Below are 9,228 nucleotides of genomic sequence, written 5' to 3'. Positions count from 1 at the left end.
CCAACTTCGAGGGCGTTGACCCCGGCGCCCCGGTTAACCCGCGGGCTCGCCGGCCGCCAGCAGGAGCCTGTCGCCAATATGACACCCTCCTCTCCTCGCCCGCCACGGGTTCTTTCAGCCCAGATGCCGGCGGCCTCGGCTGTGAGTGTACAGAGGGGAGTCACGGGAGGAGAATAAAACTAAAAGGACCGTCAAAAGTCAAGGCTTCCATTCCTAAATAATATTAAGGAGAGAGAGAGAAAACAGTCACTGAGCGACAGGGGTTTTCTGTAGCATATTAAAGACGAATAAGTGTGGAAAATAAAACGTTAGATGACGAAGTAACTTCCCAGAAATTTAGGACAAAAACCTACCAACGTGTAAAACCAATGTCACATTCTGGATACCAAGTACATAAATATTTTTCGAAAAATGAGTGAACACTTTCATTTGTTCTCTTAGCTTGAAAAATTGGTTCCTCAAAGAGGCCGTAAGTTCTGTGTGTCGAAGCTGAAGTCCGTGCAGACCAGCTCCATCAGCCATGTCAAATGAAGACTTTGGAAAAGATTTGTTACAGAAGAAAATATGAAGGTGTCTGTATTGTCTAAAGCAAAATACACAAAACAATGAAATCCATCAAAAGATACTTATGAAGCACCCGTAATTTAAGTACTCGACTAGGAAAACAAAACCAGACGAGGAAACAGCCTATTTTTTTTTTTTCTCTTTAGTCTGGCGTTGGGGGGAAGAAGCAAGAAATATCTCCTAGATGCTGTTAGGAACGTGCAATAGATTTTTTAAAATAAATGAAGCAAGAAGGAAGTCTGCATTAATAGCTTTACAATCTTAGTCCTCTGAATGTTTTGTCTGTGCAGATGGCAGTTTCTACACACGAACTCGAGGCTGCACTGTACAATTCTCATTTTTTGTTAAATCATCCAGTGAGCCACAGTTTGTAGTTGCCTGCAGGATGGGAGCATTGAACCAGGTTGAAGACCTGTCTTGCTCACATGGGCTCCTGGAGAGATAGGTAATCAGAAATACACAAAATACTTAGGCGATGACCAGTCCAGCCAAAGCCCACCACCAAGCTGTATTGGAGCCAGCTGTTCTCCCCACGTGCAAACTGCTGTACTCCTTCGGAGCATATTTTACAAATTCATTAACTCCTTCTCATCTAAAATAAAAGCTTTAGTCACTTCTTTTTTTCCCCAAGGCTTACATCCTGCCCCAAATCAACATACAAAGAGGCTGAAATTACCTCCCAAAAATGGAAGTGATTTTTTTTTGGAGCCCTGACGTTGTGATTTTCTCTATCTCCATCTATCAAATCATGATGACTCTTCCTCATGCAGTTTCTCAGGCCATATTTTCTACAATAGAACTCCCACCTCCTCCCCCCAGCACACGCCCCCTCCTCTGTATCCCAAAGAGACAGAAAGAGCTGTGCATCACTGCAACATTTTTCTTCATTCTCACTTCTCTCTCCCTTCTCCCTGGCAGTATAGTATTTCCTGCCACTAGAATGAAAGGTTCGTAAGGGCAGGGATTTTGTCTAGGTCGCTTTGATTACATGAAGCACATAGAATAGAGATTGTCTAACACAGCACTCAGATTCAATAAATAGTTGTGGATGGAGAATGTTGAGCACATTCCCACTAAGATTATCAACTGAGCCAAATGCTGAGGATATAACCATTGTGGATAGAGTAAACACAGGCCCTCACCTCACAGAGTTTATAGTCTAGTATGTTTGTAAATATTTATATAGAAACACAAGTTTTTTGCCCAATATTTTTGTTTCCACAGCTCCTAACAAGTTCTTGCAAACCATTTTCCAATCAGGATGAAGGCATAAGGGTAAAAACTCCCTAGACCTCTCTAAACATGGTTACATAATTAAAACCTGCTTTTAGTAAGGGGAGAAGACATAGAATGACTCGATGTAGTCAAAGTTAAACTCTTAAATCTGAGATGCCTAAACCATGATCACTTAATGATTAATTTTATTTAATGAAAGTACTTTCAAACTACTTTGAGGTTGTGAGAAGAGTAGATTCTGCTCAGCCACTGGTTTGTAAAAGTAAAGTCCATTTCCTCTTGTTTTGCCCACCTGTGTATGGAATGTGCTAGCCTCCCTCTAACCCCAAGAAGCTAAAAGAGGGCTGCTCCCCAGGTTTGGAGAAGAACTTTGAATACCTTTATAGAAGAGTTTTTTACTTAGATCTGCAAAAGCTGTGTACAGCTGTTCATCCAATTGCAGAGACTATGTATGCCATCTTGCATAGGATTAGAAAAGAAGCCCTTCACACAGTTGGAACTGAACTTGTATGCCTTTTCTAAAGAAAAAAAAGTATGAAACTATAAACCTGACAATGATTAAGTGAAAACATATTGACAACAGTCAAACAGCAGTTAAATGGATCATATTTGGAACAAATTTTTGTTACGTTAGTAAGAAAAAAAAATCCCCACAGATAACCCAATGGGAAAAAAAAAAAAAAATTGCACATGGCCAAAGCACATGGGCAGGTAATTCACAAAAAAAGAAACCTGGACAGCCGGTAAATACAAAAAGATGCAACATTACACCAGTAAATCAGGGAAATATAAACTGAAATAAGAAGATACTGTTGCTTATCTATTAGGTTACCAAAGATCTAAAAGTCTGACAATACCCAGCATTGGAAAAGGTAGAGAGAAGCAAGCAATCATATGCATTGCTAGTGAGAGGGTAAATTAGTACCATCATTTCAGAGAGCAATTTGTCAATATGTGTTAAAATTAAACATGCACTTAGTATGCCACTTCATATATTCTATGAAACACATAGAATATAGATGGTCTAACACAGCACTCAGATTCAATAAATAGTTGTGGATTGAGAATGTTGAGGCATTAGACTTCTAGGTAAAAACCTTAGAAAAGTTTGAATGTGTGTATGAGGGCTAGAAACTTGTGTAAGCATGTTGAGTGTGGTATTGTTCATAACAATCTTAATGTCCATCAACAGATATAGGAGAGGGCATAAGAAATTATTTTATTCATATGGCAAAAAGCTACACAGCTAATAAAAGAAATTGATTAGGTTTTTATATTTTAACATAGAGCTCAAAACATAGAGATGCTTTTTTTAAAAAAAAAAAAAAGGAAGCTGCAGAATGATATAAGTAGCATGATACCATTATGTGTATTTTGTAGTAAACATATAAAAATAGCATAAGTTGCTTGTGAAACATGTGGTCATGTGCATGTATAAATAGCGGATTGGAACCTAGACCTCTAATGATCTTTACCAGAATGAGGAAGGGAGGAGATGGATCAGGCATGGACAACAAAAGAAATTTCAACATTACAAAACATTTAAACATTTTATTTCTTTAACAAAAATCTTGAAAGAAATATGACAAAATGTGGACAATCTGAATTTCTGGGTGATGGGTACGTGGATGTGTTTGTTAGATAATTCCGTCTCCATGTTGATAAGTTTTTAAACCCTCAAAGTTAAAACAAATGTGATGTTTCTATTATGATTTCAAGAGTGACTTTGATCATCATTTGGAAACTGAACATTTTTGCTTCCCTTGTGTCCTTTGTAACCAGCTCCAATCTGAGTAGGCATGTTTTCAGAATGCAAACAAACCCTTATGTAAGTGTGTATGTCTACTGACCTGTCTGAAGGCTGACTCCTGGCTATCCACCTTGCTATCTATGCCTAACCAGTTTCCTGTGTATGAAAAATGCACGTGCATATGAAAATTCTGGACAATGTTGCCAAATACAGGTATATGAAATGAGTTATTCAGAACCATTATAATACAATTCATGCCCTATTTCATGCACATATTTATTGTGTATACTCCATGTGCAGTGCAATATGCAAAAGGTGAAAGTTTCAAACTATGAACATAATCCTTCATAGTCAATAGTTCTGGCACAGTGGGAAAAAGCATTGAACTCAGAGTCAGGAAAGTCAGAGTAAATTCCTGATACTTCCCCTTAGAAGCTGAATGTCTCAATTAGGTATTTAAAGCCTCTGGGCTGAAATTCAACCATCTGTATTACAGGAATGGTGATAACACCCACTTCTGGGTAGATGCTGGAATTAAGTAAAACAAGCTCTGTGAAAGTGCCAGGCACCTAATAAACATCAGTGTCTGCATGGATACTAGAGTTCAACTGGGAGCTAACACACAAAAAAAACAGTAAGTCTAATATCAGCGTGTGTTGGGTCTTATGTATCTTTATATTCACTCTGGGTAATGCAGGGGTGGCACACAGCAAATGCTTGACAAAGCTATGAAATGAGTACTTGCATAGGGAGAAAGAAGGAAGGGAGGGGAAGAAAATAAGGGGAAAAGAAGGAGATAGAGGAAAAGATAAAGAGAGAGAATGGAGGGAGGAACGAAGGAAAGAAGGGAGAGAGAGGGAAGGAGGAAGACAGGAAAGAAAGTGATACCTTTCAGTAAATGGCACAAAAAACTGTGTGTGTGTGTGTGTGTGTGTGTGTGTGTGTGTGTGTGTGTGTGTAAAACCAGTAAATAGTTTTACCAAACACTTCTGGCCCTTTTTTGCTTGCACTGTAAGAATCACGCTAACCTAAAGTTACCCTTCTCAGGATGGTTCCACTGCAGTAATAGAAGCTAAGAATAAGAGACCAGAAGATGCCCAAATGTGTAGTTAGACAGGCTGAAACTCCCATCCAAGAGACTGGGGAGCGAAACAAGACAGGAAGCCAGAGACACCAATGTATTTCTCAGCAAATATTCACATACCCAGTGCTTAAATGTAACAGAGTCTATCTGAAAGCAGGCTCCTTTCTTTGTCTGCAGACAGGATAACTTGTTACGTTCGAAAGGTCTAAACCGAATGTATTTGTTTTGAGCTCTTTGATGTGACCTCACTCTTGGGAAAAAAATGTGATGGGACTTTATTAATAATTTTGTTTTCCCTTATAGCTTGTGTTCTTCATTTTCTAATTTTTTTTTGGTGGAGGAGTTCTCTTTGAAAAAAACTCATTTTACTGCAGTTTTAAAATGCTAGTTCATTGGGGAGGATCTGTTGAAAGTATCTATTAAACTGAAGGTTGCAAGGTTTTACCCCACTGTCTCTGGCTATCCTGCTCCTCACCTTTTTTTTTTTTTTTTTTTAACTTTTGGCTTACTTAGTCCATTCCCAGTCTTTGTTTCCTTGATGACGCTGCTATTTACTAGAAGTCATTTTAGGATCCACCTTTTCACTCTTGTGTCCTTTTTTAAAGGCATGTAAGTATAGGTGTGATTTTACTCTTGCTGCAGCTCTCCTAATATGTCACTTGGACTGGTTCATTACATCTTATAAAATATTTTATAGGCTGGGCGCGGTGGCTAACGCCTGTAATCCCAGTACTTTGGGAGGCCGAGGTGGGCGGATCACAAGGTCAGAATATCAAGACCATCCTGGCTAACACAGTGAAATCCCGTCTCTACTAAAAATACAAAAAATTAGCCGGGTGCGGTGGCAGGCGCCTGTAGTCCCAGCTACTCGGCAGGCTGAGGCAGGAGAATGGCATGAACCCGGGAGGCAGAGCTTGTGGTGAGCAGAGATCATGCTACTGTGCTCCAGCCTGGGCGACAGAGCGAGACTGTCTCAAAAAATAAATAAAATAAAATATTTTATAACATAAAGTTATTGTAAAAATATTACAAACTCATCACAGAAAACTTGGAACTAGAGAAAAATATAAAGAAAATAAAAATATGCCGTAATCTCACAATCCCCAAATAACCACTGTTTGCTCACACACACTACATATATGTACATATATGGATTTCCTTCTAATTATATAGTGTATGTGTATGGTGTGTGTGCGTGTGCGTGTGTATATGAGAGAAAGAGAGAGAGAGAAGATGCTCTATATAATAAGATGCCTTATTTAACTTTTAAATTTAACCTAATATTTTAATTATTTTGGGGGACATTATTAAAAGTTTTCAAAAATATCAGTTTAACAGTAGTAGAATATTCTCTTGTGTGAATAACGTACTATAACATACTATAACATTTTATTTTCTCTTGTAAGAGTAACAATGTGTGTGTGTGTATACATGCATTTCTTAAAGTGGCCTTTTATTCATTACCTGATATGTACCAAACACAAGGCTTTATGTGCATTATCTAATTTAATGATCATAACACTTGTATGAAATTGCTACTATTGTTTGTTCTGTTTTAAAGATGAGGAAGCTGATGTCTAGAGAGGTGGTGTGACTGTCTCAAGGGCACACAGCTGTATGAAGCAGAGGAAGAATTCACAGCTGCTGACCCCCATGCCCCACACACTGAGCTTCTACCCTCTATACCGGGAACAAGAGTCTACACCATACACTCTTAGAACTGGTATTCAAATACCACTGTTTTTTCACCAAAGAAAAGTATTCCTAAGTGTCAAATGTCTTAAATAATTTGATAGCTGGTATTGTCAAAACATTTGGTTGTGTAAAATACGAACACATGTATGAGGAATATGGGTTTAGATATCACATGAGTTTACTTATAAAGAATGCTGAACACATGGCCATCGAAAACCCATATGCTGCTGGGCGCGGTGGCTCACGCCTATAATCCCAGCACTTTGGGAGGCCAAGGTGGGCAGATCACAAGGTCAGGAGATCGAGACCCTCCTGGCTAACACGGTGAAATCCCGTCTCTACTAAAAATACAAAAAATTAGCTGGGCGTGGTGGCGGGCGCCTGTAGTCCCAACTACTCCGGAGGCTGAGGCAGGAGAATGGCGTGAACCTGGGAGGCGGAGGTTGCAGTGAGCTGAGATCACACCACTGCACTCCCGCCTGGGCGAAAGAACAAGACTCCATCTCAAAACAAAAAAAAAAAAGAAAAGAAAAAAAGAAAACCCATATGCCCTGTCTTGAAGTTTCCTACAAAAACCCGAGCCTGACTTATTGCCATTAGAACCGTTATTAATGACTGTATCAGTCTCTCTTTCTCTCTCTCTCTCTCTCTATATATATATATTTTTTTTCTTTTTTGAGGGAGGCTCACTGTGTCACCCAGGCTGCAGTTCATTGGCGCAATCTCAGCTCACTGCAACCTCTGCTGCACTGGTTCAAGCGATTCTCCTGCCTCAGCCTCCTGAGTAGCTGGGATTACAGGCACCTGCCACCACGCCCCGCTAATTTTTTATTTTTGTATTTTTAGTAGAGACGAGGTTTTGCCATGTTGACCGTGGCTGGTCTTGAACCCCTGACCTCAAGTGATCCGCTTGCCTCGACCACCCAAAGTGCTGGAACCACGAGCGTGAGCGTATCAGTCTACCTTTAAAATTAGGAGCTTAAAATTAAGTTCAGTGTTTTGGGCTTCTTCTCAAGGTAGAGAAGGATGGAGCTAAAGGTGGAAAGCAAATTCAATACCTGCTTTCCCTTCTAAAGATCAATGTGAACTTGTACACCAATTTGCACTTGGCTCACAAACGGTCCAAATTTCAATCTCTTTTCAATCTTGGTTCCTTCACTCTTCCCTTCGTAGCGTAAAAGGTTGAATCATCTGGAATATGATTTGTCGTTCCTTTTTAAAAGAAAGATGAAAAATGTAAACTGTGGGCTCCTCACTGTTTATGTCAGAGCAATACATGTGTGCTTTATATAAACTAACCATTTGTCTATTAATGTTTGCAAAGTACTCCGTAGACATGAGGCATTTGGGACACTCTGGAGAAATGTGGTGCCTTTGGAGAGAGGATCAGAGAAGGAAGAAACCAATAGTAAGAGAAACTCCTTTATGTGCACATGTATAATAGAATGTGAAAGAAAATCTTCAAGTTGAGCATCGAGCTGCCTTTTCCCTTAGGTTGAAAGTTAGCCAGTAGGAAGGAAACATTTCCAAGGAGACTAGGTAACCTTGCCTGCAGTGTTTGTTTCTACACTCTGTTTTACTTGTTCGAGTGACAGAGAAAGAAAACAAAGCTGATGGACTTTGGACTGGACAACGTAGCAGTGTGTCCCCAGATACCAGCTTCCAGATGATCTCCCTTGGATCATCTGCCTGCCCACGTCTCCACGATTTTGTAGAAAGGTGGCTGAGCATGGGATAGGCCCTTAAAGACTGTAAAGCGTGATTCTTTGTCATGTGGACATTAAGCCAAAGAAGAACAACTTTCTGAAAAAAAAGAAAAATCATAATGATTTTTGCAGCGCTACTCTGCTAACCAGAGCAATCCATGGATGTCTGTGGAATCATTAGGATGTACTTCCCCTGGAGAAATATATGTGCTGGTCTCTTGGCACGAGCAACTCTAAAAAGTTTACCTAGCCAACACCTCAGGACACTAGCCAGAACCCCTCATTATGTTTCCACTCTTCCAAGGAAGGAAGGAAGAAAAGAGGAAAGGAAGGGAGGGAAGGAGGAAAGGAGGGAGGGAGGGTATTGGTTCTTTTAAATAAGAAAGACAAATTATTTCAGACAACAGCAGCTTCCCTTAAATGGTATTTAAGCTTTAGCTCTGTAGTCCTAAATATCTATTCTAACAGCAGTTATTACTATGTGAGCTCTGCACTGTCAATCTAGAGAAAAGAATCTTGCCACTAAGAAGGAAAATTTCAAAGTGAGAGTTTGCTTTTAATGCACACATATAAGTACAGACATTCAATTGTACAAATATAGCAAAGAACAAGAGAGGAGCGTGCAGCTAAGCAGTAAGCATCCACTCCTGCCCCTGGTGTTCAATGCCAGCCTGATGGTCTCCAGCTAATGTTCTCTCTGCATATGCAACACTTGAGCCCAGCAGGAGCTGAGCACATACCACAGGTCACCACGTTCACGCCTTTGCTCTTGCTCCTCCCACCCCTCGGAATTCCCCACCCTTCTGTCTTCTGGTTGAATTCATACTCTGACCTCAAGCCTCCTTCTCAGAGCGTTCTGCCTTTTCTATTATTCTTGTCATATTTTTCCTTTATTATCGTTACATGTATGCTGGATGCATCTTCTTCAATGAAACATAGACTCCTTGCATGGAGGAAGTGTCTCCTTCTCTTCTTTGAGTCCCTGTGGCCCTAGCAGAGGCTGAGTTGAATCGTAACTAAAATGTTCCAGGTCTCCTCATCATTTCCACTGCTGTCTTCTATTTTTATCCCATCACCTGTAGGAACCATGTCGGAAGAACAAACTGCTAGAGTTTCTCCAAAATGTCGCTGCCAGTGGCAGTCTAGTTGCTGTCTTGAGTCCATCCTGCCTCTTCACTGCCCACTCCCAAGTC

This window comes from Theropithecus gelada, chromosome 7a (assembly GCF_003255815.1).
Source record: "Theropithecus gelada isolate Dixy chromosome 7a, Tgel_1.0, whole genome shotgun sequence".
In the NCBI taxonomy this organism is placed as follows: domain Eukaryota; kingdom Metazoa; phylum Chordata; class Mammalia; order Primates; family Cercopithecidae; genus Theropithecus; species Theropithecus gelada.
The sequence above is the reverse complement of the archived record's forward strand: the minus strand, read 5'-3'. Positions refer to the sequence as shown.